General features: G+C 49.9%; 1 long non-coding RNA gene across 1 annotated transcript in view; it reads left to right on the forward strand.

Moving 5' to 3' along the window:
* The first annotated feature begins 4,441 nt into the window (after positions 1-4,441).
* LOC146806263 (uncharacterized) overlaps positions 4,442-27,063 on the forward strand; it is a 41,578-nt gene continuing 18,956 nt past the window's right edge. Inside the window, exons 1-2 of the long non-coding RNA XR_014967985.1 lie at positions 4,442-4,601; positions 5,511-5,582. This is a non-coding gene — a long non-coding RNA (uncharacterized LOC146806263). The remainder of the gene's footprint in view (positions 4,602-5,510; positions 5,583-27,063) is intronic.

A 27,063-nucleotide genomic window follows, 5' to 3' on the forward strand; every position in this document is an offset into this window, starting at 1 on the left:
GTGCTCTTTATCAAATACACGATTTCATTTAATTTTCATTTAATGGATTTTAAACATCATACATGGGCTGCAGTGGGTACTTATATCACCCTCATACATGAAAATGATATGCTGCGAGGAGCACCACTGTGATATGCCTGGGCTGCACTTTAAAGGCACTGAAGGATCAAATCAAAAGGAAAAAAACCTTTGCCTTGTAAAGATCACTGGAGGAGTGCCTTGTAAGCCCAAGAGATAGGGTGCCAAATATATTTATTTTAAAACAAGTGGAACACTATGGGCCCTATGTAGGTAAACCCGAAATACCGAGTCCAATTTTTACCGAATCGCTATTAAGAACTCGCTATTTCCGATGTAGGTAAAAAATCAGCAAAAATTACCGAATCGGTAAAAATTGTTATTACAAATACCAAATCCACATTACCGAATCTGTATTACCGAATCTCTATTACCAAATCGGTAATACCGATTCAGTAATTAGCGATTCCGGGAGTTTGAAAAATCGCAATTACAAGATTCAGCCAATCCTGTGCCTCCTGATGAAATCACAACCAGGAAGTGGCCACACCCATGCAGCTGCACTGATCCTGAAGCTGTTGGAGAGGCAGGGAGCAGGAACAAGAGCACAGGGGCTGCACAGCTACCACCTAGCAAACACAGCGGAACTGCACCATGGCCTCACAGGAGAAGGGGAAGGATGCTGGTGACAGAAAGCGCAAGCACAAGTTTAGTGAGAGGGAGTTGGAGATGCTCATAGAGGAGGTAGTCAAAGATCATGATCAGCTCTTTGGCAAGAAATCTCTTCACGTCCCTGAGGCACAAAAATGAGGATTTGGCTGGGGATCCAGCAGAGGATCAATGCCATTGCCGTCATACATCGCTCAACAGATGAGCTTAAGATGAGCTTAAGAAGCGATGGTATGATCTGAGGAAACGTGCAAAGGAGAGGGTGGCTGACCGGCTGAAACAAGCCTGGAAGACAGACAGGGGAACCTCATCTGCGCCTGCTCCGACTGCCCTAGAGCAAATGGTTGCGTCCACTCTCCAGCCAGAGAGCGTCAGTGGCATAGGGGACGTGGACAGCTCAGCAACAGCATCCAACAGACAAGATAAGATGCCTGCACAGCATGCTGTATCCCCTCCCTAACCCCAATCCCCCTGCAAGAATCCCACTCCAGAACATGCTTTGTCTAGATTCAGCAATGCATCATGGGAGATGTAGTCCCTATCAACTATTAGCAAATCAGTCAGTCCCCAAAAAGCATAGGCATGTCACACACATCAAGAGATGAGCTAGCGGAGGACAGACAGCTAGACTGTCAGTCATGACATTTATTTGCAGAAATATTCTGGCAGACAAGTGGGCAATAGTACATTCTGTATCCACAGGCGGAATATCGCCCCAGGCTGCAGAGGGGGAGATTTGCGAGGCATCCAGGGAGGAAAACACTATTGCGGAGGAAGACATAACACCTGCTGATACCACACCACCATCCCCACCACCAGCACCAGCACGATCAAGTTGGTATACAGTGGCTAGCCTCCAGGAGATGGATGGCACAGAGGATGCCAGCCACGGAGCACCACAGACCGCACCGGACGATGAAACACAGGCATCTTTGACACAGTCCCCCGTGGAGGATGGCAACACAGGTGCCCATAGATGGTGACAAAGGGCACAGAGTCCTGAAGCTGATGACTCCATTGCCTTCTCTGGTCTGGAGGGCCAGATGCTCAAAGTGCAGCGCCTGCAGGGAAAGACAATGAGGGCCATTCAACGTCAGATGGTGGCAAACAACAGGAAGATTGACAACATAATGGAGGCCATATACTGCCTCAACAATACTGTGGCAGAGGGCATGAAGGATATGTCGGATGCAGTGAGGCTGTTATGCAGCAGAAGTGATAGTGACCATGCTGCAAGGCGCAGAGACAGGCAGAAACTTGAAGGGTATACCAAGTCTGTCAACAGGCTGTGCAATGCAACCCATGTGCTCCGTCGTGGCCATGCAACTGGAAATGGCAAAGTGCAGCCGTGAACTCACTTAGGGCCTGGTAACTGTCACCAGTGCTTTAGAGGTGCTTCAGACAAACCAAATTGCTGCCACCGGTACAGGGGATGGGGCTGAGAGTGAGGAGGCAATTAGTCGCAGCAGCATAACACCCCCCTTGCCAGAGAACAGGATGCGCAGTGTCAGGCATGGTTCTGCCGCAGGACACAGCACTGGTGAGGACATGTTCCTGCTGAACGCAGCAGTGGTGCTCGTGTGCGCAGGAGATAAGCACTGCCATCACATTCCATTGTGTGGTGGGTGACGTAACCCATTGGACACAATGATGGGACTAGTGATTTTGCATGGGGGAGTGACTATGCCATGTTGTGCTTGATAAGGCACTGTGAGGCCATCATTGGTGTCATGGTGTGCAGTACAATTGCCTGTGGAAAGGTCAATTAAACACCCTAACACAATTTCATCAACTGGCTTTGTCTCACTGCTTTCTCAGAAATAATTCTGTGTGATTTCTGACCGTCTCTGTCTCCCATCTGCTGCAGCTGCGCCACCTGCTGCGCTGTGCTGTGGCTGTGTACCTTCCTCATCCTCCTCCTCCGCCTCCTCAGATTCATTGATTTCCACGGGTGTCCCCCTCTTAGTGGCAAGGTTATGCAGCATGGAACATGCTGCTATGATTTTGCAGCAGACCAAGGACCGGTACTGCTGTGCACCTCCACTTTTGTGGAGGCAGCGGAACCTGCTTTTGAGGAGTCCAAATGTTCGCTCAACCACATTGCGCGTAGATCTATGTGCAACATTATATCGCCTTTCACTTGGGGTGGATGGGTGCAGGGACGGAGTCAGGATGAAAGATCGCACGGCATAGGCGCTGTCACCTAAGTGTGAGAAGAAAGTAAGTTATTCACAGTCAAGAATCGTAGCAACAGGTGTATACTTCAGGGGGTGTCACATGTATTTACCTAGCAGGTAGCCTTCTCCGAATTCACCCGCAACGAGACGGGTATAGATCCCACTGTTCCTGAATATGTGTGAATCATGCGTGCTCCCTGGGAATTTTGCAACTATTTCAGTGATGTTGGAAGAGGCATCACATATCACCTGTACATTTATAGAATGTGTGGATTTGCGATTGCGGTAGATGCACTCTGTCGCAGCAGGGGGGCAGTTTGGTATATGTGTCCCATCAATGCAACCTATGACGTGTGGGAACTGGGCCTTCTGGTAAAAGTCCATCTTGGTCTTCTGCAGTTCTGCGTGTGTGCTGGGGAATTGGATGTAGTGTGGCATCCTTTGCAACATGGCGTCCAGGAATGTATTGAGGAAACAGAAAGACTCCACCTGCCACAGCTATTACCCCTTGGTAACTGCCAGATACCAGGAGGTGCAGGCAACAGAGTACCTGTACATGAGTAGGTATTGCGTGCGCCCTTGGAGTCTGGTGCTCCGGGAATGGGTGCAGGTCCCATATCAGGTCCAGGATGGTGTTTGGGTGTAGCCTGTACCTCTTATGGACTTCAGCCTCTGTGAGTTGGAATAAGGTGATGCGCAATCTGTAGATGTGTTCCTGTCGCCTCCATATCCTTTGTGCTGCAGCTTGTATCCTTAACCGCCTTGCAATGACGTAGAGGGCCGCTATTGTGTTCACGATGATGCATTCTGGGGCTGTTTATATGCTGTGCACCTGGTTACCACCTAATTTGAGTCCATGGTAATTTGCGACTTTTAATTAGCGATTTTTAAAGGAATCGGTAATAGCGATTTTATGTACATAGGTTTGTTGTGTTCAAATAATTATTCCAAGGGCCACACTTACCATTAGCCCGCAATATCCATTAAATAAGGAGCAGTTGGCAACGTGGAAGGTTCAAACGTTTATTAATCACCATAGATCTCTATATAGAGGAGCCTCGTCGATCCTCACCCATCAGGTGCGCCGAGGAAGACTGCTGGCCAGGGGCGGCTGGTGCATAGGGGCGAATGGGGCGTTGCCCCACCAGCCTCGGGACGGACGAGGATCGGGTCGGAGCGGAGGAAGACAAGACACTAAGACAGACACCTTGAAACAGTGTTAGCACTGCAGTGCAGCCCAGCCTTGTTGTACAAACACACACACACCCTGCGCATGACGTGTGGTGGACGTTCGTTCGACTTCAATATCGCCCAAGTCACGCATGTGCAGAGTGTGTCTGTGAGGCAGTGGTGAGGGCAAGCAGGCGCTACCTGAAGCAGTTGGTTTTCCAGGACTTCGGTCGGATTTTCGGCTCGCCCTGATCTGACGTAGTCACGTAGCTCAGCTCAGCCTCAGAGTGAGAACATTCTTCTCTAGTTCTAAGATCCCGCCTCCTCCCCTGACTGGATGACGTTGATACAGAGTCACCCTATGACAAGAGGCGGGATTTCAAGTACAGAGTACTGCTTCCTGCGCTGAGTTCCATTTCCCTCCTTCCTTGAACCAGCTTCCTCCTTCAACCCGGTCCGAGACTGAGAAACCCATGATGTACTACTTGATTCCCCTTATTGGAGCAGCAGTATCCAGGGTGGAGGGGGTGAGGAAGGAGTTTATTCCAGCGCCGGACCGGCTGTGAGGTACGTTTTAAAAAAAAAAATATTTCTTTCTCACAACCCCCCCCCGTGCGCGACCCCCCGTGAGCCGCGACTGGGTTCCTGCTATTTTAACAGATATCTACTAACCCATACTCTGGCCCTTAACAGTTCCGACTCCCCATGTCACTCTACAACTTCAACTTGACGCTTTCCGTTTGTGTCTTACTCCGACACTGGCTTTCCTCCTGCACTCACTGTTCCTTGTCTCCCTACCCTGGGCTAAGTCTGCCTTCCATTTCGCTCTTTTATTTCCTTCGTCCAGTTTCCTGTTACCTCTTGTCTCGTCCTAACCGTTCACACCCAGCGACACCCCTCTCCCTCTTCACATCCATTACTTCCTTCAAAACCCTGCCCCCTCTGCTTACTGTCACAGTTTTCAGAGGCACTGACTGCTCTGTTGCAGGTAAACACGTAATGACAGAATGAGGGCTGCTGCGCGGTTCCGTTTTATTGCATCTGTGTCTTCCCTTCCCCAATTCTCCCCAGATGGATAGGACGGTGCCCACCCTCCCTCCACCTGGGGCCTAGCTTGTCTCCAACCTGCCTGCTTCTGCCACTTCACCTCACTGTGCTCAAAGAACGCATTAAGGGCCCAGCACAAAAAACGGGCACTACACTAAGCCAGTGAATTGTGAATCGCTGCCAAGTGAAGTTCCATGTCATGTAACTTTTTCAGACATATTTGGGGTTTAGCGAACAACATAGAGCATTATGGGAATTGTGATTTTCCTCTTACCATTATATGTATGGAATCAAAAATCATAGCATGCAAAACCTTGTTGCCTAAAACGTTAGGACTAACTAAGGGTGTTACATATATCATTGGTCTAATTGGTAGCTATGCTAGATGAAATGAAATCGAGATTTATAAAAATGCCCTACTACCCGTAGGTGTCTACGCGCTGAACTCCCACTTGGAAAAGAGATAGAAAGTGAAGGCCAAGACTACATGTGTGGAGTAGGGTGAGTAATTGTACTAATTACTAAACAGCCAAGTTTTAAGTGCTTTACGAAAGATTGTCAGATTTCCTGTAGTTTTTAATTTAAGTGGCATCAAATTTCAAAGTTTGGCGGTGGCCACCACAAAACTCTTGCCTCCCCTAGTGGCTCTCTTGATTTTAGGTACAACCATATTGGCCTGGGAGGACGATCTTAAAATCCTAGGTGGGGTGTATCGGTGAAAGAGCTGTCTAATAGATTCTGGCCATCAAAATGCAGAGGATGGGTGTATTTTTGGACTATTGCAGAAGATGGGTGTATTTTTGGACATCTGTGTATGACCTGCGCCACTGTTCACCTGTGTTAAAAACAAGGGAGCATGCACTGGTTCATTAAAACACATAGTGACACCGATGACAGCTTTGAATAATTACTGCTTGAACCAGTAGCTGGAATAAAGTTCAATTTATTTCTAAAGGGGCAAAGATCCTTTTTATCTATCCTTTCCCAAATGCAGCAAAGTTATTAAGCAGGAGCTTGTGTCTTTACAGTCCCCATCAGTTCAGTTCCATGGTTCACTTCCCAGGATTTGATGGAGAACAAAACTATAAAGCAGGTGCACACAGGTGTCATGGACCTCAATGCCACGTGCAACCATATGAGCCACTGTTGAGCTTTTTAAGCTTCAGCCCCTGTGCATGTGTGTTTTACCCATTCCTTGCCATTACAAACCTCAAAAGGCAAAACCCCCCAAAATGGAACGTGCTGTTCAATAAAAATCTTAGAATGCTTTCGAGGCTACATCATGTGATAGCACACAGCAGCTATGGTTACACAGGAATATGAACCAAGCTACTTTAGCCAAAGCATGCTGCACTACCTTCTATGTGTCAGTAAATTAAGGAGAAGGCAATCAAGGAGAAGACAATCAGAAAATGATAACAGCATACTCAAAGATTGTCCTCTATAGCTCAAAAAATTGGCAATTTCTTAAATGATAAATAATTCAATCGCATTGCTTTATTAACCTTCCTGCTTCCTCAAATTTGATTGAAAATACACCATTTGTCCACTCTCTTTTCAAAATTTTCTCGGGGGAGAACCCCAATGGGCCCCCTTGTAGGATGTTCGGCCTCGCTCGATCGCCGCAGTGCAGTACGACAAGAATTTTACGCCCTACCACTTTCAAATGGCACCAGCCGCCACTGCTGCTGGCTCCTTGACAGTAACACACTTTTATACATTGTCAGCACAGCATACAAAAACCTTATATGTGGAAAAGTACCAGTTAGTCCTGGCGCCCCTAATGAGCTCATGCCTATTTCTAGTTTCGGTTACACATACAAAGGGTTACTATCTTTACAGAGAAGGTCGGAAGGGTAACTCCCTTCTCGTCCCAGGTCTGGAGGAATTCGCTTGATACTCCCTTTTAGCAGATGTGACCTTGCTTCTCAGCAACTCTGTCTGTCTCCTAATAATTACCGTGAAATGGGAAGGCAGATGGTGTGTAAGAGGGCCACGTGACTCTTAAGCGAAAGAGCCGCAGTCCAAGATGGAGGCAGTTTGGTTCTCGGCCCTTTTGTCGTGCTAAACGTAGCGGGGATTTCGATCCTTTTAATGCATCATGGCTACGCATACCATCATTAGATATACTGCGCTAATCATACCATAATGACTTGAATACCTCAGAACGGCCCTTTTAGCGCAGCATAGCTAATAATGAGGTCAGTCTTCGAAAATACCTTCATCAATCTGCATTAAATCATGAGTCTCCTTCTGAGTCCGCTGAGCTTCTATCCTGGTTTGGTTGGACGTGGGCTTAGGGATGGATCGGCGAACCTGAGCAGCACAATATGCACAACAGGCCGGTCCGCACTGTAGACAAATGCAACAGGTGAAAAGGAATCCTACCACTCCCAGGAGAATCATAAATAACTTCCATCCCCAGGTGGTCACCAAATCCCAGAACCACCCGGACAAGGACCAAGTACCAGTTTCGGTATGAATTTCAGAGGCCAGTCGATGCAGTTTCTGGATAGCTAGATGGACGGAAGGGGCGGAGTCAGGTATATATACACAACAGGAACTACCGATGACTCTACAAGCTCCTCCACGATCAGCTAGGATAACATCTAAAACAAGACGATTTTGAAGGGTCACGAGCCGGGTCGCCTGGAGCTCCACCGTAATATTAGTTAATATCCCTGCAGTAGTATTAACCACTCCTTCCACCACTCTGGATAACCTCCTAACTTCCTTACTATTGAGGATGGGTCCCCATATGGGCAACGCCCCTTTTATAATATCAACAAAGTGTTGGGCTGGAGTGTCAGTCTGGTCGGTAGCATCGTTACCGGCGACTTCAGCTTTTAGGCTCCGCCGATTTAAAGAATGGGACTTATGATAATCAGAAGGAGCTATGTACACTGGTGGGTAAAGGAAAGATAAGTAACACCTACCCATCCACCCTCTCGGTAACCAGGTGTATGCGTTTTCACCGCACACAAAATAAACATTGGGAGGGGTGAGTGTAGGGGGGCTACTGAATGTCTGCAGTCTATAAGTGTAATTACATCTGCTATATCCTACGAACAAATGCCCCATCCCCTGCACACAGAAAGAGGAGGATGTATTCAACACCGGGACCGGAATTACTTTTTCATTCGAGACATTTCGCTCTTGGAAGTATTTGAAATACTCAGTAAAGTTAAAGGTCATGAAATCCAGTACTTCATCCCTCAACCAGGTATCATTTTCATGATCAGTATATACATTCATGCAGGCGGTGGGGTCAAGGGTACCATCCGTTCCCTCAGCATTAGGGGTAAAACCTTGGTGTGTCTCTATATATGCTAAAATCAAGGCGTAATCCTTCTCTGAGAATCGACGTTCATCTATAGCATAGTGTTCGTACAACATGGATAACATTTTAAACCAAGCTTCACAACTACCTAAGTAAGATAAAGGCACTGATATAAACAAATCTTGCTTATGCATTACTGACGGGAGAAGCCCACAAACCCAGCAATCGGTAACATTTGTGGAGCTATGAGTCTGGTGCAGCATTTCGATAAAAGCATTATGTACATATGTCTGTCGGTGTCTCTCTTTATGAGGAGCAAAGGTCTGGAAATGATGTTCCTTAGGGGCAGGAGTAGACATTATTAGGGTGTGTACAGGATAACGAAACTCTAAATATATGAACAAACCTAAACATAGTACAAATGATACCATCAGTATAGAAATGAAAACAATTTTAACACGCAAACTCCATGAGGAGAACATTGGCAAATGCGGGGGGACAGCACGGGGTACTATGGGACGCCCGTCTTCAGGGACAAAACGAGCAAAAGGGTACATTTCCTTACTAAAAGTCCAATATAATCTCGGAAAAAGGGGGTCTACAAGCAGTCCGACCTGCCGGAGGGTGCTTCTTTCCTGTGTCCGTATAGAGCCTCACAGGCAGACTCCTATTGTTCAGAAAAACAAAAAGGTAAAAAGGCAAAAACTTCTCGCGTTGGAGTCACACTTGACGCAACTCGTGTTGAAAAGAGACCTCCACCTGGGCCCCTCCGTTCATCTGATCAATGTCTCTATCTTCGTTCTGAACAGAGCTCTACTTAAAGTTCCATGCTCTCAACGAGTTCAGTCCAGTGTTCCAACAATCCTCAGGTCTCTGCGGCGGCCTCCAGCTGCACTTGCCGGGGCTAGACCTGGGATTTGTCTATTTCCGGGGCCGCAGGTGATATCGATCCCGACCAGGGGTTTCGGGATTCGTAAACAAGGTGGGCACAGTGGGGTCAGATGAGGAGCTGGGCTCCCAACCAGATGCTTCACTTTGAACGACTGGGTGGCGACAGGAAGGGGTTTTAACGCTCACAGCACTCTCCCCTTGCCCGTCAACCTCTCTGCAGGTGTCCGGGGAAAGTGACTCGTCCGTGCTGGGTTCACCTTGAGTTGGCGGACCTTCCTCCTGGTCAAGTTGCTCTCTTGGCAATGGGAGGGGAACTCGCTTAAGATGGGAGATATGGATCCAGTGCTGCTTCCCTTCGACTTTCACCGCTGTTCGCGTGGCCAGGAGCACCTGGTACGGCCGGGACCAGCGCGGATCCAAGCTCGATTTCCGTTGGTAGTTTCGGACCAGGACCCACTGTCCTGGTTCTACGCCGTGTCCAGGACCCTCCGGCAGGGGCTGCAGTGCGGCAGATATCTGTTGATGAATGGAACGAAGATCTTTAGTCAAAGCATACAAGTAGTCAGTCAACATAGGATGTTCAATGTCCCTGAAAGATTTGGGCCGGGGTACTCCCCATACGTTGACAGGTCTGCCAAAAATTACTTCATAAGGGGAGATACCGCTCCGTGAATGGGGAGTAGTTCTTACAGACAACAGGGCCAGGGGCAGGAGATCGGGCCACTTTAATCCCGTCGTGTCCTGAAGCTTAGCCAATCGTAATTTCTAAATCCCATTATATTTCTCAACCAGACCTGCTGACTGGGGATGTCGAGCTGCATGAAACTTCTGCCGGATGGACAGGCCCTTGCATACATACTTAACTAGGTTAGCATTAAAATGGGTCCCATTGTCACTCCAAATCACCCGTGGCAACCCATACCGAGGAAAGAACTCTTTTACCAAGGCTTTCGCAGTTGCCAAGGCAGTGTTTTCCTTCGTGGGGTACGCCTCTACCCATTTGCTAAAGGTACAAATCACCACTAGCACGTATTTCAGATTGTTAACTCGCTCCAGCTGTATGTAATCCATTTGGAGTACTTCGAAAGGCAGAGTGGGCGGTGCAAAACTACCTGCTAGGACGGGGATACTGACCCCAGGATTATGCTGGAGACAAATTATACAATGCTGGACCAAGTTCCTAGCTGTCTTAGGGATATTGACATTATACCAGACAGAATCCAATATGGCACAGATGGCCTGAACTCCTACGTGCGAAGGTCCGTGTGCCATAGTTACCACCGCATTTACAAAGGCATTCGGCAGTAACCATCTACACCTCTCTGACAGATCGGTCCAACACCCATTCTCATCAAGCCTCCCCACTTGTTCTTGCCAATATGTCAGTTCTTCCGGGGTCACCTCTTTCTGCAGCTCTTTCACGCTATCTATGGTGTTATTAAAAACCTCTGCTTCTATCATTCTTGTCACTACAAGCATGGAAGTGGTGTTAGACTGGGCCGTTTCCTTGGCGATCTGGTCTGCAAAGAAATTCCCCCTCCCCACATCATCAGTTATAGCTTTGTGTGCACTGCATTTGACTATAGCCAGGGTCTTGGGCAATGTTAATGCGGCTAGTAACCGTTCAACTAATGGCCCATTCTTTATTCTCTCACCATGGGATGTCAGGAATCCTCTTTCCGCCCACAACCTCCCGAAGCTGTGCGCTACACCGAACGCATACTGGCTGTCGGTGTAGACATTCAGCCTGATACCTTTCCCTAACTCGCAGGCCCTGAATAATGCAATCAATTCGGCTGCCTGGGCCGACCGGTATGGTATCTTCGCCGCCTCAACTACCGTTTGCAGAGTAGTGATCGCATAAGCCGCAGCTGTCGTACCATCCGGTAATCTGAAGCATGACCCATCTACATACAATTCCCCTTGGGCATCAGATAGTGGGGTGTCAGTAAGGTCTATCCGGCCCTTGGTTTCTTCTTCAGTTCTAAAGATACAATCATGTATGTCTTGTCCACCGCCTTCCGAAGGGAGGGGTAACAACGTGGCAGGATTCAGATTAACACATCTCTTGATCGCTATGTGAGGTGCAAACAGGGTCAATTCGTACCCTGTAAGACGTGCACTAGTTAAGTGCTGCGTCTGTGTCCTGTTTAGTAATACGTCCACAGCATGAGGCACCATTACTGTCAGATCCGTATTCAGGACTAGCCCTTCCGATTGTCTGATTGCTATGGCGACTGCCGCTACAGCCCTCAGACAACTGGGAAGCGCTCTGGCGACATTGTCCAAAACCGCCGAGAAATATGCACAAGGTCTTTGCTTACCACCAAAGTCTTGTGTCAACACTGAAAGAGAACAACCGTCCACCTCATGCACGTAGAGCACAAAAGGTTTCCGGTAGTCAGGGGTGCCAAGCACAGGAGCAGAGCAAAGAGCAGTTTTTAGAGCGGAAAAAGCATTCTGGCATTCATCAGTCCACGGTAAAGGTTCATGCACATCCTTCGTAGTTAAATACAGGAAAGGTTTAGTCAAGAGAGAATAGTTCGCGATCCATTGGCGACAGTAGGAGGTTATGCCAAGCAAAGCGCGGACATCACGTTGCGTGCGGGGAACAGGCATGTTAGTTATGGTTGTGATGCGCTCAGAAGTCAACCGTCTTCCCTCCTTTGATAGGAGATGACCGAGATAGGTCACCTCCGGTCGACAATATTGAAATTTAGAGGGCGACACCTTGTTACCGTGAGTGGCCAGATGTCGTAGCAGGGTAACCGTGGCATCGCGGCAACCCTGTTCTGTATCAGAAGCCACAAGGAGGTCGTCAACATACTGCAATAGGACATTACCTGGGGGCAATTTCAAGGAGTCCAATACCCTCTTCAGGGCTTGGCTATAAATGCTAGGACTCTCGTGTACCCCTGGGGGGCGCGACAGAATCTAAAGCTGCGGCCTCCTAATGAGAAACCGAACAAATGTCTACTATCCGGATGAATGGGAATACTGAAGAACGCGTTCTTTAAATCAATCACCGAGAAAAATGTGGCAGTGGGAGGAATCATGGTTAAGATAGAATTAATGTCCGGTACCACAGGATACTGGGGTATCACAATCTTATTGACTTCTTGTAGGTCAATCACAAATCGATAGGTATCAGCATAATCAGGGGACTGGGGTACAGGGGCTCGTTTAAGAATCGGGAGAATCGGACTGTTGCAGGTATTGGACGCCGTTTCTTCCACCACCCCTGTTTTAATCAGGTTGAAAATAATGGCCAGTAAGGCACGTTCACCTTCGGGGGCTATTTTGTATTGCGGGATCCTTGGCAATTTAGCATTCTGTTTTAAAGTGATGGACACTGGTGGAATTTGTAGGTACCCCACATCAGTGTCCCCCAGGGCCCAAAGATCCTTCGGGAGTGTCGCAAGCTCAGGGGGTAAGGAGTCAGTTTTTGAAAAACATTGGATGGAGGGGACAGAGGGATTCCTAATGGTTAGGTAAACTCCATCGGGGGAGCAAAAGATGCGGGCATGTAATCTTTTTAATATATCCTTACCCAGGAGATTTTCCCCACACTGGGAGGTGAGGAGGAACGGTGATTTGATTGTTACTGGTCCCACAGTAAGGGAAAGTGGCTTCGAAATGGGGCTTACCACCGGGGTTCCAGAGAACCCTACGGACACATTAGTCTGGCCAGACAGAGCAGCCCCCGGGACCAAGGCACGTGAAACAGAACTGTTCATAGCCCCTGTGTCAACCAAAAACTTACCTGATGCCTCCAGCAATTGTGCATGGACATAAGGTCCAGCCTGATCTATCGGGATTGACACATGCCCCTCACTCTGCCCTTGGCTGTCCTATGCTTGAGCGTACCCGATGTCTCCATCCGTCACACGTCCGTCATGGTAGTATTGTTTACCCTGACTCTGATCAAAATAATTCTGACTGTTCTCACCTCGTACCGCCTGTTCTTGCCTCGTGTATCCACCTCGATGTCCACTTACTCTACCCCTTCCGCGTCCCCTAGAAGCAGCGTTCTGCTCCTGCAATAACGGGCATTGAGCTCTCCAATGCCCCTCCTCCTTGCAGAAGGCACATTGATTTATGCCTAGATCCGTTCGCCCAGTCGCGTGCACGGGCCCTGCCCCTCTTGGAACGAAATTCTGCAACCCTCTCCCCCTTCCTCTTCCCCTCTCCACTTGCTGTAACAATACTCGTGTCTTCAAATCCTTCGACTTTCTTTCTGTCTTATCCTTGCTCTCATTTTCTCGATGCTCATAATACTGAGCCATGCTTAATATTGTGGAAGGTGTGGTGGTCGTCCAGGTACTCTCGGCTGCTTGCAGCCAAGCCGATACCTCGGGTAGCAAATTTGTTACAAATCTATTAACAAATAAACGCACACCCCCTTCTGTAGCTAGGTCCTGTCCGCTGAAATCAATGAATACTCCCTCAAACCTTGTGAAGAAATCAGATACGCTCTCATCCTTCTTCTGCCTACAGGCCGTCAGTTTATCCCAATCTACCTTTCTGGGCGGGATCAATGAATGCATATATGTTATTATTCTCTCAGGTAGAGCCAATATCTCAGGTCGGGGCTTGTTCCCCGGTTTGCGATCTCTATCCCAGTTTCTCAGTTGGTCCCATGTCCCGCCAAATTCCGTGACATGGTCCTGGTCATGTACCTGGCGCCAAATATCCACCGGTACCAGTAGGGCGAAGAATAATTCAATATCCGCCAACGTCATCACTGCTGACGAGGCGGCTTCGGTCAGTTCTTTATAATAGGCAGTGGGGTTTTTTCTAGGATCGGGCAACTGGCTCTTCAAGGATAATACCTCACTCCGCTTCCAAGGGGTATAGACCCATTGTTCCTGGAACCGGGCGTCTATTCCCAGACGGGTAACAACACCGTGGTCATCTACCACCGCGGCAACCTCCGGATGGAAGATAGGGTGTACCTCCCGCATAGGGAATTGGGAGGATCCGGCGGGAAGGGCGGACTGCAGACGAGTTCTATAAGAAACCAAAGTCTGCACCTTCCCATACACGTTGTCAGGCGTCAATTGGGATTTGTGGGACTGATCAAGAATATCATACAATATGGCCGGGGCTCTCCCTTCCTGGTGTACCTGTTCCCATACCGAGATGAGACGGTTGGCCATGTATTCCAGGGCATGTTGTTGCATTACTGGTTCGTAGTCCCTCATGGTACTCCAGATATCAGCAAGAGTATAAATAGGATGTCGCATCCACTGGGATGCTTGTGTGGCAATAGCTGCCCTTTCTTCCGTTCCCAGGGCAGAACGAGTGAACAACTTCCTGCCCTCCGTTAGACTGGTCGGATGTACCGGAGTAGCCACAGCTGCTACTGGTGTTGTACTAGCGGAGGAGGAGGGTAGAACAGAAGGGGAAGACATTGACCCCGTCAGCAGCTGAGGGGTCCCAGCTGCAGCTGTCGTCAGTAAATTAGGTAACAGGGCCATAACGTCGGACACAGCTGTCGACAACCGGGAGAGGTTCGGCAGGGAGGGAGGGGTAGTAGTGGCCGGGGGGGCCGAAGCCGAGGCCCCCAGGGACATATCTGGGGCCGGGGCTGAGGCCCTTGACACCTCGGGGTATAGCCTCTGGGGCACATAAGGGGGCGGTGGCCTGGTGTCCAACAAATCCTCTATTTCATCTTCCGCATTCGGGCGGGTCACATAGCTTTTATCAACTTTTAGTCTAAAATCGCGATTCATGCAATCCAATCCTTTCTCTACTCTTTCTCGGTCATAGGCCATAGCCTTCTGAGTAACATTCTGTCCTGCCTTAGCTCTAGCTACTTTCTCTTCCTTTATTCGCCGTTGTTTGGCCTCCTTCTGCCATGCAATTAGAGCATCGAACATGGCTTGCCTACTTCGCCTAGAAAACAATTGTTCCTGTAGGAACGCAATTTTCTTTTCATCAAACGAACCAGTCTTGGGCCACCGTAATTCCTCATTACCCTTGGTATACTTATGCCACAGAGTGCAGAACAATAAAGGCGAGATCCCATGCTTGACATACATAAAATGGCTCGGACTGCCTTCCGGTGGGGCGGGTTGGCTCTCAGCTAACCTGGAGTCACTTGTGCGGCAGCAGCAGCCAAAACAATTCAATTTACTGAAACAGGACATTTTGGTTAGTTTTCAGACATGTACACATAGAACAACAATCAGACACAACATACAATCAATATCAGAGAACCGAGCCCGTCGACTCTGGTTCACAGTCCAGACTTCAAACTGCACGCGGTGATTCCGGTCACCCTCCTGGCTCACCACTAAGACAAGCCCCCCCCATCAAGGACTTGTCCCGTCGGGAGTATGGCCTGTGGCTACCCAGTCCAGGTCACAGGTCCCTCCACGTGCAATCCGTCTATATTCCTCCGGCGCGCTATTTCTAATCAAACCAATACCATCTGTACGTACTTCGAGTCAAATCACTGTAATGCGAACCTAATCAAACAAGACACCACTCTCCGGTGCGTGTCTTCGAATCAACGAACCGCTGTCCAGCGCGAGCTTCAAACAAATGCAACCAGTGTTCAAGTCAAAACAAATGCATCGTTCTCAACGAATGCCCTTAAATCGATCAAATAGCACACCGTCCTCGACGCGTGCTTCAACAAAACATAATGCACCGTTTACAACGCGTGCGTCAAATCAAATCAAATCAATCTATACTCACCGGGTGCACCCAGATACGAATGTTCATTCTCCGCTGCCAACTCCTCCTGACCAACTCAGTCCATTTTCTGGGTTAAGCCCGTAGGACCCCGGTGAAGGGTGACTAGCAGCAGGGGACGTACCGAAAAGTCGCACAGGGTGGGAGAAATCCTCTGGCTCCTTCTCCCGTCGACCGGTCAGGACGCCCCCAATCCCACCACCCGAATACGGGGGGGGTTTTGACCCTGTCACGGGGTCCCTTCGTGGTTGCCAACTGTTGTATTCAAATAATTATTCCAAGGGCCACACTTACCATTAGCCCGCAATATCCATTAAATAAGGAGCAGTTGGCAACGTGGAAGGTTCAAACGTTTATTAATCACCATAGATCTCTATATAGAGGAGCCTCGTCGATCCTCACCCATCAGGTGCGCCGAGGAAGACTGCTGGCTCCTTGACAGTAACACACTTTTATACATTGTCAGCACAGCATACAAAAACCTTATATGTGGAAAAGTACCAGTTAGTCCTGGCGCCCCTAATGAGCTCATGCCTATTTCTAGTTTCGGTTACACATACAAAGGGTTACTATCTTTACAGAGAAGGTCGGAAGGGTAACTCCCTTCTCGTCCCAGGTCTGGAGGAATTCGCTTGATACTCCCTTTTAGCAGATGTGACCTTGCTTCTCAGCAACTCTGTCTGTCTCCTAATAATTACCGTGAAATGGGAAGGCAGATGGTGTGTAAGAGGGCCACGTGACTCTTAAGCGAAAGAGCCGCAGTCCAAGATGGAGGCAGTTTGGTTCTCGGCCCTTTTGTCATGCTAAACGTAGCGGGGATTTCGATCCTTTTAATGCATCATGGCTACGCATACCATCATTAGATATACTGCGCTAATCATACCATAATGACTTGAATACCTCAGGTTTGCGAATTATTTTACCGATTCCTTATTTTGCGAGTAGCTAAATAGTGAGTCGGTGTGGCATAATCGCTAAATAAGGAATCGGATTTCCGTTATTTTTACCGATTCCTTATTTAGCGATTTGGTGTTTCTGCTCCTACATTTCACATGCTTTTTTAGCGATCGATAACGCTGAAATTCTGCTAATTTCAGCGTTACCGATCGCTATTTGGCCACCTACATCTGGCCCTATGTATTTAGAAATTGTGCAATGACAGTGACTGGGGTCTGAACGCTATTACCATTGTGTATTCAGTTACATTTTTCCATAAGAGAGGCATGATTAAAACATTTTTTGCAATTGTTGATTGGGAGAAGTCATTCAAAGTTATTTGGCACCTAGGCCCTCCAATCACTGGCTAGTGCATAAAATACGACTGCCACCTCACTCCAACCACCTGAGAGCATTCATGGAGCTTGGATGATGTCACCTGAAGAAGAAGGCCCTCCTGGAAGAAAGAACACTGCTAACTCCTGCTGTAAGAAAGGAACTCAAGGCCTCATGGCTTCTGCAGGCCCCAAGAGACTGGAATTGCTCACCAAGGGTCAGGGGGCTAGCCTCCTCTTTGCCTGCTTCAGGGACACAATAATCAGTAGGACTCCTGACACCAAAAGGGTCCAGCTGACCACAGAAGAAAGGGCCTGCAGAAGCACAGGCTGCAAAACATCTGGTGCCAAGACGCTTCCCCTTCAGAAATCAGTGCTGAAGGACTGACCATAAATAATTCATGAGCAGTTGGAGAAAAGTATGAATTAGTCATTTTTGCCACCTCCGAAAAACCTGATCAAGATGCTGAGTCATGCCAGGCAGGTTGCACCCAAGGCAGGCAAGCAAAGTGCTTTGGCTCACTTGGAGTCTTGTGCTGTTCCGACAACAGGTTCAACTGGACTTCGGAGTACAGGAATTTGGCCTTGTTGAGCACATCCCCACTGCAGCTTCCAGGCTTTCTTTGGTGCCAGGTTTTGAGAACCAAACTAGTGACTAAGTCCAAAGGTAAAACCTTGGACCAGGTTGAGGCTACAATCTATCTGACTGGGGAAGTGAGAGCAAAACCCAGCAGTGACTATGAAATCCAGCATAGGCCCTCTCTGGTCTTTTGGCGCTGAAACCACCAGCTTCAAGGGGAGCTCAGCATTGAGGTATCCAATTTCGAGGTACTCTTGTCAACATCAGCCTTCTACCTATACCTCCCAAGGGATTTTGACCTCCATTTCAGAGACTAAGGGCTCAATTATGAGTTTGGCTGTCCATGGAACCGCCGAACCTGTGGTGGAGGTCCACCTGGCATAATACAACTATGCCACAGGAGCGGTCCGCCACAGGACCGCTCCAACCACCAGGTATCTTGATGTGCGGCTGTAAGTATCCAAGTATATTACGAGTTTCCTCAGTGCAACCCTTTTTCATGGCAGTGAGCCCGCCATGAAAAGGGTGGCGGTGAGGAAGCTAAGTGGGCCTTACGAGGCACCCTGTCTGGGTCTGGGAGTGCATGCAGGGAGGTACATGGTATGCCCCTTCGGACTGTGAAGTCCTGCATGGCATGGACTTTACAGTCCATGTCGTGCAGGAACACGCTTTGGCCGTCCAACTGTGCTGCTTTTCTAAGGCTCACATACGAGCCTTAGAAAAAAGACTATTCAAGTCCTCTGTAGATGGTAGGTGATATTCAACTTAGTGAATAGAGCGAGGGAGGGCGTTCTGATCTGATGCACTCTGAGCCTGGGGATTCAAACCACCATGCCTTCATTCCTGTCTTGTATTTGGGTAAAGTAATCCTAATGCACACCTGAAACTCATATTCTGATTAGCACAACACTTTTGAAAACTTCTCATAAGTTATTGTGCAATGGAATTCACTCTTGCTCTATGGCCCATACGTAAGGTCTTAAAACTCTATCTCATTTGCTGTAGTCATAAAGTGGAGTTCATGCACATTTTCCTTCATCTCCCAAAAAACTCAAGTATCCTTGGATAATGCAACTGGGGTAACAGAAGGTCGTGGATGAAAGTAGATCTGTCTGATGTATCCAGGAATAGTGATAAAAGAAAAAACACTCTTTAAAGAAGGTTAATGAATTGAAAAAACACTACAGGGACTTATTGGTGAAAACCTATGAGTTCTCAAACCAGGCATGCTACGCTATAATAGGATTATAGTGTCACAGAGTAGTCAAAAGATTATAGCTATGGGGGGGGCGTGGCTTAGGAGCCGGTGGGAATGGCCGCCGCTCTGAAAAAGCTCCATGAGACCGTAGAGCGACGGGATCCCTCCAGGCTTCCAACGCGAACGTCGGGTTTTCAAAACCGCATTTCCATGCTGCAGATCCTCTCCACATCAAACCGTGATCCTCACGGCAGCACCGGGTGAGCGAGCAACATCTTTTGTCAACTTTGCATATCGACCGCCGCTCGCTGATAAGTTGTGGCCACCATTTTGCATATTTGCCGCTCCCCGTGTGTTATGCTGAACAAAATGCCTGGTGTTTCGCCCTGACTCATTTTCAAGATGCTCAATGACATGTAAGCAGCATTTTCTTCTCAATTTTCAATACCTTTGAATTTTTATAGACAGTTTGCTCATTTTTGGCATTCTTTGACTCCATTCATTTATCTCCTCAGCAATTTCAGAGTACTCCTGGACGCCATTTTAGGTTTTTTGACTCTACCTGATAGTTTCTCTTTTAAATATGCTCACTGGAGTCTGAACAACTAATTTAGTCTAGCTTTTTCTCTGACACTGGACTAATATGAATACTATGTTTTATTCCTAATATGTATTGTTAGAAATGAGGGGGCTCTGGTTGACGCAGGTGTGAACCCACAACAAGCAGGGACCCTTTACTTCTTGTCAGGGCGAAGGATGACTCCCCAGAATAACCCCTGCTCACCCTCTAGGTGCGTGGCGCGAGCAGTCTAGGCTAAGTCTCAGGCGTACACGGTTAAGCAAATGCAATTACACATACAGTAAACCCCTTGCATGCACCACAAACGGACACCAATCAGGTAGTATAGAAAAATAAGCTTTTATGTAGATTCAGCAGATTCAAATACAAGGCCCAGTAACGTTGAACTGATGGGGCCACAATTCTGAGGAATACGGTAAAGTTCTCTTTGTTACGGAAAGTTCTTTAGGCGGGCACAAGGTAACTGTGGGCCTCAGCGCACTTCGTGCTGAGGCGGCGGCCGGGAAGCACTCGGCAGATGACAGGGAAATCAGAACGTTGCGGACCCTGGATCCGATGCGAGCTCGCGGTCGAGTTCGTAAGTACAGTACCTTGTTTCTTGACGCAAAGGCGGGTGCGGGATTTCAGCGGCTCTTCGACAGAAGGGCGAGGCGGCGTCCGGGGCTCCCACACTTCACGATAGGGGTCTGATCTTCAGGCTCACAACAAGAGCGGGTGTTGCAGGTGGCGGGTGAACAAAGCGGGGCAGCCGGGCACGCAGATACGTCCGGGCCGTCCGAGGCTTGGAGATGCTCACAAACGCCGATTCCGGCGGGAGGGTGAAGGTGCACAGCGAGCCTCCAGCAAGCGAGGTGACAGGGGCAGCCCAGCACAGCGTAGGGGGAGCGGCTCCGATCGAGCGAGGCTCTTCCCAAGGCGGGGGCGGCTAAGCAGTCCTGGTCACGGCTCAGGGAGGGACTGGGCACGAGGGTCACAGCTCCGGCGAGGGAAAGGACACCACAGTCCAGCAGCAGGCGAGTGAAGATCAGGTAGAGCCCAATGGTCCTGGGGCTCAGTTCAGGGGGCAAGCTCAGTTCCAAGCCCTTGGAGATCGTTTTGGAAAAGCACAAGTCTTGAAAGTAAAGGTAAAGTAAAGTCTTCAGCAACAGGTTCTCTTCTCCCCTTTGGCAGCAAGGTCACCACTGCAGGCCAATCCCCCAGGATAGGGACAGTCTTCCTCCTACAGCTTTCCCGGTGCCTCTTCCTCAGGCAGAGATTCTTCTTGGTCAAAAGCGGATCTAGTTTCTTAGGAGCAGGGCTCCTACCTTTATACAGCAAATCTTTTGTCCTCCCAGGCCAGGGGGGCCCTTGCCTAGTTCAGTCCGGTTTCTGAGCACTTTGTTTACGCGATGCAGGCTTCTTCTTTCAGAGTGCAGGGCAGAGTCCTCAGACGCTCCACAGGGGGCGGAGCCGGCATTGAGGGGTCAGAGCACTGTCCTATTCAGAGCCTAGGAGCACTCCTCCCACCCATCTACCTGTCGATCGTCCTATTCACCACCAGGCTACCTAGCCCTGCCCATCTGGGTTCCCCCAGCCCTGTCACTCATACTAGCCAGACATCAGATACACATCACGCAGAGGCGGCTGAAATGTTTAGGCAAGCAAAGGCCAACTTTCTAAAAGCGGCATTTGTAAACCCGGAATATTAAAATAAACCTTGCGAAAAGATGTACCTTATTATTCCGAGTCCAGGCATACTAAACTCGATCTCCTACCATGTTCCCTGGGTCGGCTAGGATCATAGGGTGTAATAATCCAGGCCGCCCATACTGGCCTATGAGAACAGGGTAGCCTTACAGCAGTGAACAACAAAATGGCGGTCATTCACTACCAGGACATGCCACGCATCTAGGCTTGTCCTACCTCAGGCTCACAATGCACCCTGCCCGTGGGCCTACCAGAGGGGTAACTAACATGCAGCTAAGGGAAGGTTTCAGGGACCGGCAAGTGTGGACACTTGCCAGTCAGCATGTCAGTACCAGACTGCACGCAGGTTCTGCGATGGCAGACCTTAGACGTATTTTACCGGCCGCTTCTGTGGGTGGCACAACCAGTGCTGCAAGCCCACCAGCGGTGTTTGCCTTTACATGCCCTGGCGCTCTTGGCGCACTTTACTGGGGTCTGATAGTAAATCAAACAATCCAATCATGGAATCCAACCACCATATACCATTTACAAAGGGAGCACTCGCACCGCGACACTGGTTGGCAGTGGCACAGCGCGCTGAGCGGCCAACACCATTAAAACACATGAGGCACAGCGACAAAAAGAGGAAGGGAGACTCACGCCAAGGTGCCAGGTCTAACACGTGTCCCCTCCAGCTGAAAAGTGGGGAGAACTACCCTACCCCAGGGAGTTCCTCATCACTAAGGCGGAAAAATCTGGACAGACCGTCAGCATTGGCGTGATCTGTACCAGGGCGATGTTCCACCGTGAAATCCATCCCCTGTAGGGAAATGGACCACCTCAACAGCTTTGGATTCTCACCCCTCATATGCATCAACCATCTGAGGGGCCTGTGGTCCCTCTGAACCCGGAAGTGAGACCCAAACAAGTAGGGTCTTAGCTTCTTCAGCGCCCAGACCACAGCAAATGCCTCACGCTCAATAGCACTCCACCTCTGTTCCCGTGGAAGTAACCTCCTGCTAAGAAAGGCTACGGGTGGATCTAGGCCCTCCTCATTAATCTGTGAAAGAACAGCCCCCACACCATGCTCTGAAGCGTCTGTCTGAACGATAAACTCTTTGGAGAAGTTGGGAGCCAAGAGCACGGGCGCCGTGCACATAGCAGTTTTCAAGGCCTCAAAAGCTTTCTGACAGGTGTCAGTCCAAATCACTTTCCTGGGCTGCTTCTTCGAAGTCAGCGCTGTCAAGGGGGCAACCATGTTGCCATACCCCTTGACAAACCTCCTGTAGTACCCGGTGAGACCTAGGAAGGCTCTCACCTCCGTCTGGGTTTTGGGCGCCTCCCAATTCAGGATGGTTTCTATCTTGGGCTGAAGGGGTGCCACCTGGCCACTCCCAACTTGGTGTCCCAAGTACACCACGGAACCCTGCCCGATCTGGCACTTACTCGCCTTGATCGTGAGGCCTGCCTTGCGCAGCGCCATCAACACTTCCCAGAGGTGACGCAAGTGTTCCTCCCAAGTGGAGCTGAACACTGCGATGTCATCCAGGTAGGCTGCACTGAACGAATCCAGCCCAGCCAACACCTGGTTGACCAATCTCTGGAAGGTGGCAGGGGCATTCTTCATCCCAAATGGCATAACCCGGAACTGGTAGTGCCCATCTGGGGTGGAAAATGCGGACCTCTCTTTGGCCCCCTCGGTCAAGGCGATCTGCCAATACCCAGACGTTAAATCAAACGTGCTGAGGTAGTTGGCAGCCCCTAGCCGATCGATGAGCTCATCAGCTCTGGGGATGGGGTGTGCGTCAGTCCTAGTGACTGAATTGAGTCCTCTGTAGTCCACTCAGAACCGGAGTTCGGGTGTGGCTCCCGGCGCTGCAGCCTTTGGGACCAAGACCACGGGGCTGGCCCAAGGACTGCTAGAAGACTCAATTACCCCGAGTGCAAACATCTTGGAGACCTCCTCCTTGATGCATGTCCTCACCCTGTCAGTCACCCTGTAGGCCTTGTGCCGCACAGGTGGACTATCCCCAGTGTCCACATCATGGACGCACCAATCAGTGACACCAGGGACCAGGGAAAACAGATCAGAAAATTGTCCCAGCAACTGGCGACAATCATTCTGTTGCTCAGGGGTCAGGGTGGAAGAGAGGATGACACCCTCCACTGACCCATCTTGCTCCTTGGCTGACAGGAGGTCAGGAAGAGGTTCTGTCTCCTCTTCCATCCCAGCATCTGTTGCCAAGAGCATGCCCACTTGGGACCTCTCCAAGTGGGGCTGGAGGCGGTTGACATGTAGGACCCGTAAGGGGTTCCTAGGAGACTTCAGGTCCACCACGTAGGTAACGGGAATCTTGCGCTCCACCACCTCAAAGGGACCGGTCCACTTATCCTGGAGCGCACACGGCTCCACGGGGGCCAAGACCCATACCTTCTGCCCAGGCTGAAGCTCTACCAGAGTGGCATTCTGGTCGTACCACCGCTTCATCTCCTCCTGGCTGGCTTCCAGATTTGCCTCAGCAAGTTGCCTGAATCGCCTAGTCTGATTCCTGAAGGCCAGCATGTAGCTATATACATTCTGGGGAGGTTTCCTGGGAGATTGCTCCCAGCCTTCCTTGACCAGACTTAGAGGTCCTCTGACTGGGTGACCATACAGAAGCTCAAAGGGACTGAACCCCAGAGACTTCTGTGGCACCTCACGGTAAGCGAAAAGAAGGCATGGTAAGAGGACGTCCCACTTACGCCTCATGGGTCCTTCCAGGCCCATTATCATGCCTTTGAGGGTTCGGTTGAATCTCTCAACCAACCCGTTTCCTTGGGGGTGGTAAGGTGTGGTGAACTTGTAGGTTACACCACACTCTTGCCAAAGAGATTTCATGTATTTGGACATGAAATTGGTACCTCGGTCAGACACCACCTCTAGAGGGAATCCCACTCGGGAGAAAATTCCCATCAGTGCACGTCCCACCACGGGGGCCGTCACTGTCCTCAGAGGAATGGCTTCCGGGTACCGGGTGGCATGGTCCACCAGGACCAGGATGAACCTATTGCCCATCGCTGTCCTGGGGTCCAGTGGCCCTACAATGTCAATCCCCACTCGCTGGAATGGGGTACCGACCACAGGGAATGGCTGGAGTGGAGCCTTCTGCTTCCTTCCACTCTTTCCACTTGCCTGGCAAGTCTGGCATGTCCTGCAGTGAGTATCTGAACTCCTGCGCATTTGAGGCCAATAAAAGTGGGTGACAAGCCTTTCAAAGGTCTTGTCCTGCCCCAAATGCCCTGCCAATGGCACATCGTGAGCCAGCCCCAGTAGGAAGGCTCTGAAGTCCTGGGGTACCACCAGCGCACGGGCTGACCCAGGCTCAGCAACCTTAGGCTCTGTATATAGGAGGTCGTTCTCCCAGTAAACGAAATGTGATCCTGACTGATCACCTGCGGCCTGGTCTGCAGCCTGCTGCCGCATACCCACGAGAGAAGGGCACTCCTTCTGTGCCTTACAAAAGTCCTCCCTGGTGGGACCCCCTTCCTGCTGCCAATGGGTCAGCTCCGGCAGGTCTCCCAGTTCAGCTATTTGTTCCCCTGTAGGCTCCAGGGCATCCCCCTCAAGGTCTGCTTCCTCCTGGACTGTGGGAACTTCAGGGGCCGGTTTCCCGCGCCCCTTGCTCCTTCTCTCTGAGGCCGGTTCCTGGGCCTCCCTCTCAGGCTCCAGAACCTCTTGAGTACCTCTACTGGTTGCCATGGACCATGTGGTGACACACGCCCAATCCGGCATACCCAACATCTCCAGGTGAGCACTCCGCTCCACCTTAGCCCAAGGTGAGCTCTCCAAATCGTTCCCTAACAAACAGTCTACAGGCATGGCGGGCCTCACAGCTACCTGAAGAGTACCAGAGACCCCCCCCCACTCGAAGGGAACCTGAGCCACCTTGCAGTGCCTCTCTGTGTTGTCAGCGGCAACAACGGGATAGAATGCATTGGGGACCACCTGCTCCTGAGACACCAGGTGACACCTGACAGCTGTCACACTGGTTCCTGTATCTCTAAGAGCTTCCACCCTATGGCCATTTATGGTCACCCACTGCCTGTACTTCTTAGTGTTCTCAGGCAGCTGGGTTGGAGGGACCACTTCACGGTCTCCTAGCGAGACCAGGGACATCTCTGCGGGACCCCACCCACCTTGGACATCCCTCTCCTCCCCCAAGGCTACACTAGTCACCTGCCGGGGTGGAGCACCAGTGGGTGCTGGCTTACCAAACAACGGACACTTTACATCAGAGGCAAAATGCCCCAAATTGTTACACCTGTAACATCTTACGGGCCCCTTCTGAACAGGAGGACCTGTCGGGGCCCCGGTCGGTTTCTGGGGTGGGGGAGGCTGAGAACCCTTCCCTTGGTTCCCTTGGGGACTATTTTGGGGCCCTTTTTGGAACTGCTTCTGTTTACCCCTGTCCCCCCCACTCTTCTGCTGGGGACCCTGCCCACCTTTGGCGGAATCTCCCAAGGTACCCTTGTGGACCCTGGTACTGACCGAGCGGTCCGCCTCCTCAGCAAGCTTCCTCGGGTTAGTCAGCCTACTATCTATCAGGTGCTGGCATAGCTCAGGAAAACAATTACTGGACAAGTGCTCCCATGCCATTAAATCAAGAAGCCCTTGATAATCATTTACCTTACTACCCTTTACCCAACCATCCAGCGCTCTGCAAAAGAAAGTCACATACTCCACATACGTACTATTGGGAATCTTAGTGCAACCCCTGAACCTCTGTCTATATAACTCAGGGGTCAACCCATACCTAGCCATCAATGCTTCCTTCATATGGGCATAAGAATTATGAACATCAGCAGGTAAATCTAACAGTGTGTCCCGCCCTTCACTCAGGAACCGTCCCCACAACCCCGCTCCCCAATCTTTCTCAGGGACCCGGTGGGAAGACATGGCTACCTCGTAGGCTCTGAACCACTGCCCGATGTCGTCATTCTTGAAGAACTCCTTCACTACATCCTTGGGAATATAAACTCTTGGTTCCGCCGGTACTGGCGGTGTGCTTCCACCAGAGGGATTAAGCTCCAAACTTTTTGCTTTCAGCTCCAGCTCCCTCAGCTTCATGTCATGCTCTAATTGTAGTTTCTTTTCTTCCATAGCTAATCTTTGTTTTTCCATATCCATCTGCCCATGAAGTTTTGCCATCTCCACCTCGTGTGCCCGGGTTGCTGCCCTGTCTGCCAACTCTTCTGGCGACAGGCCTCTGCCAAACTCATGGACACTTTCTGGTGGAACCACTTCCACCTGATTCTCTGGTGCCTTTGACTCATACCAGGCCCTCAGCGCCTTCACGAGTTGGGCCTTGTTTTTTAATCCAGTTTGGGCAATCCTGAACTTGGAGCAAAAACCTTTCAATTCTTCATTGGTATGATTCTGAAGTGCGTCTTCTTCCCAATCTACGTCCTCAAATCCAGAGATTATAGAAGCTGTCCTTCCGGCGGAAAGTGAACCAGGCATGGCTTTAACAACGGAGATTCTTGGCAAAACAAAAACAAATGCTAGTCTTGTGGCTGTGTTACTGGTCTGCTCTCACTACGTGGTGAACAGTGATTCACTATACGCAAACCACAAATGCAAATCCGTAAATCCTCACCGCTGCCACCAATGTTAGAAATGAGGGGGCTCTGGTTGACGCAGGTGTGAACCCACAACAAGCAGGGACCCTTTACTTCTTGTCAGGGCGAAGGATGACTCCCCAGAATAACCCCTGCTCACCCTCTAGGTGCGTGGCGCGAGCAGTCTAGGCTAAGTCTCAGGCGTACACGGTTAAGC

This window comes from Triturus cristatus, chromosome 8, assembly GCF_964204655.1.
Source record: "Triturus cristatus chromosome 8, aTriCri1.1, whole genome shotgun sequence".
NCBI lineage: Eukaryota > Metazoa > Chordata > Amphibia > Caudata > Salamandridae > Triturus > Triturus cristatus.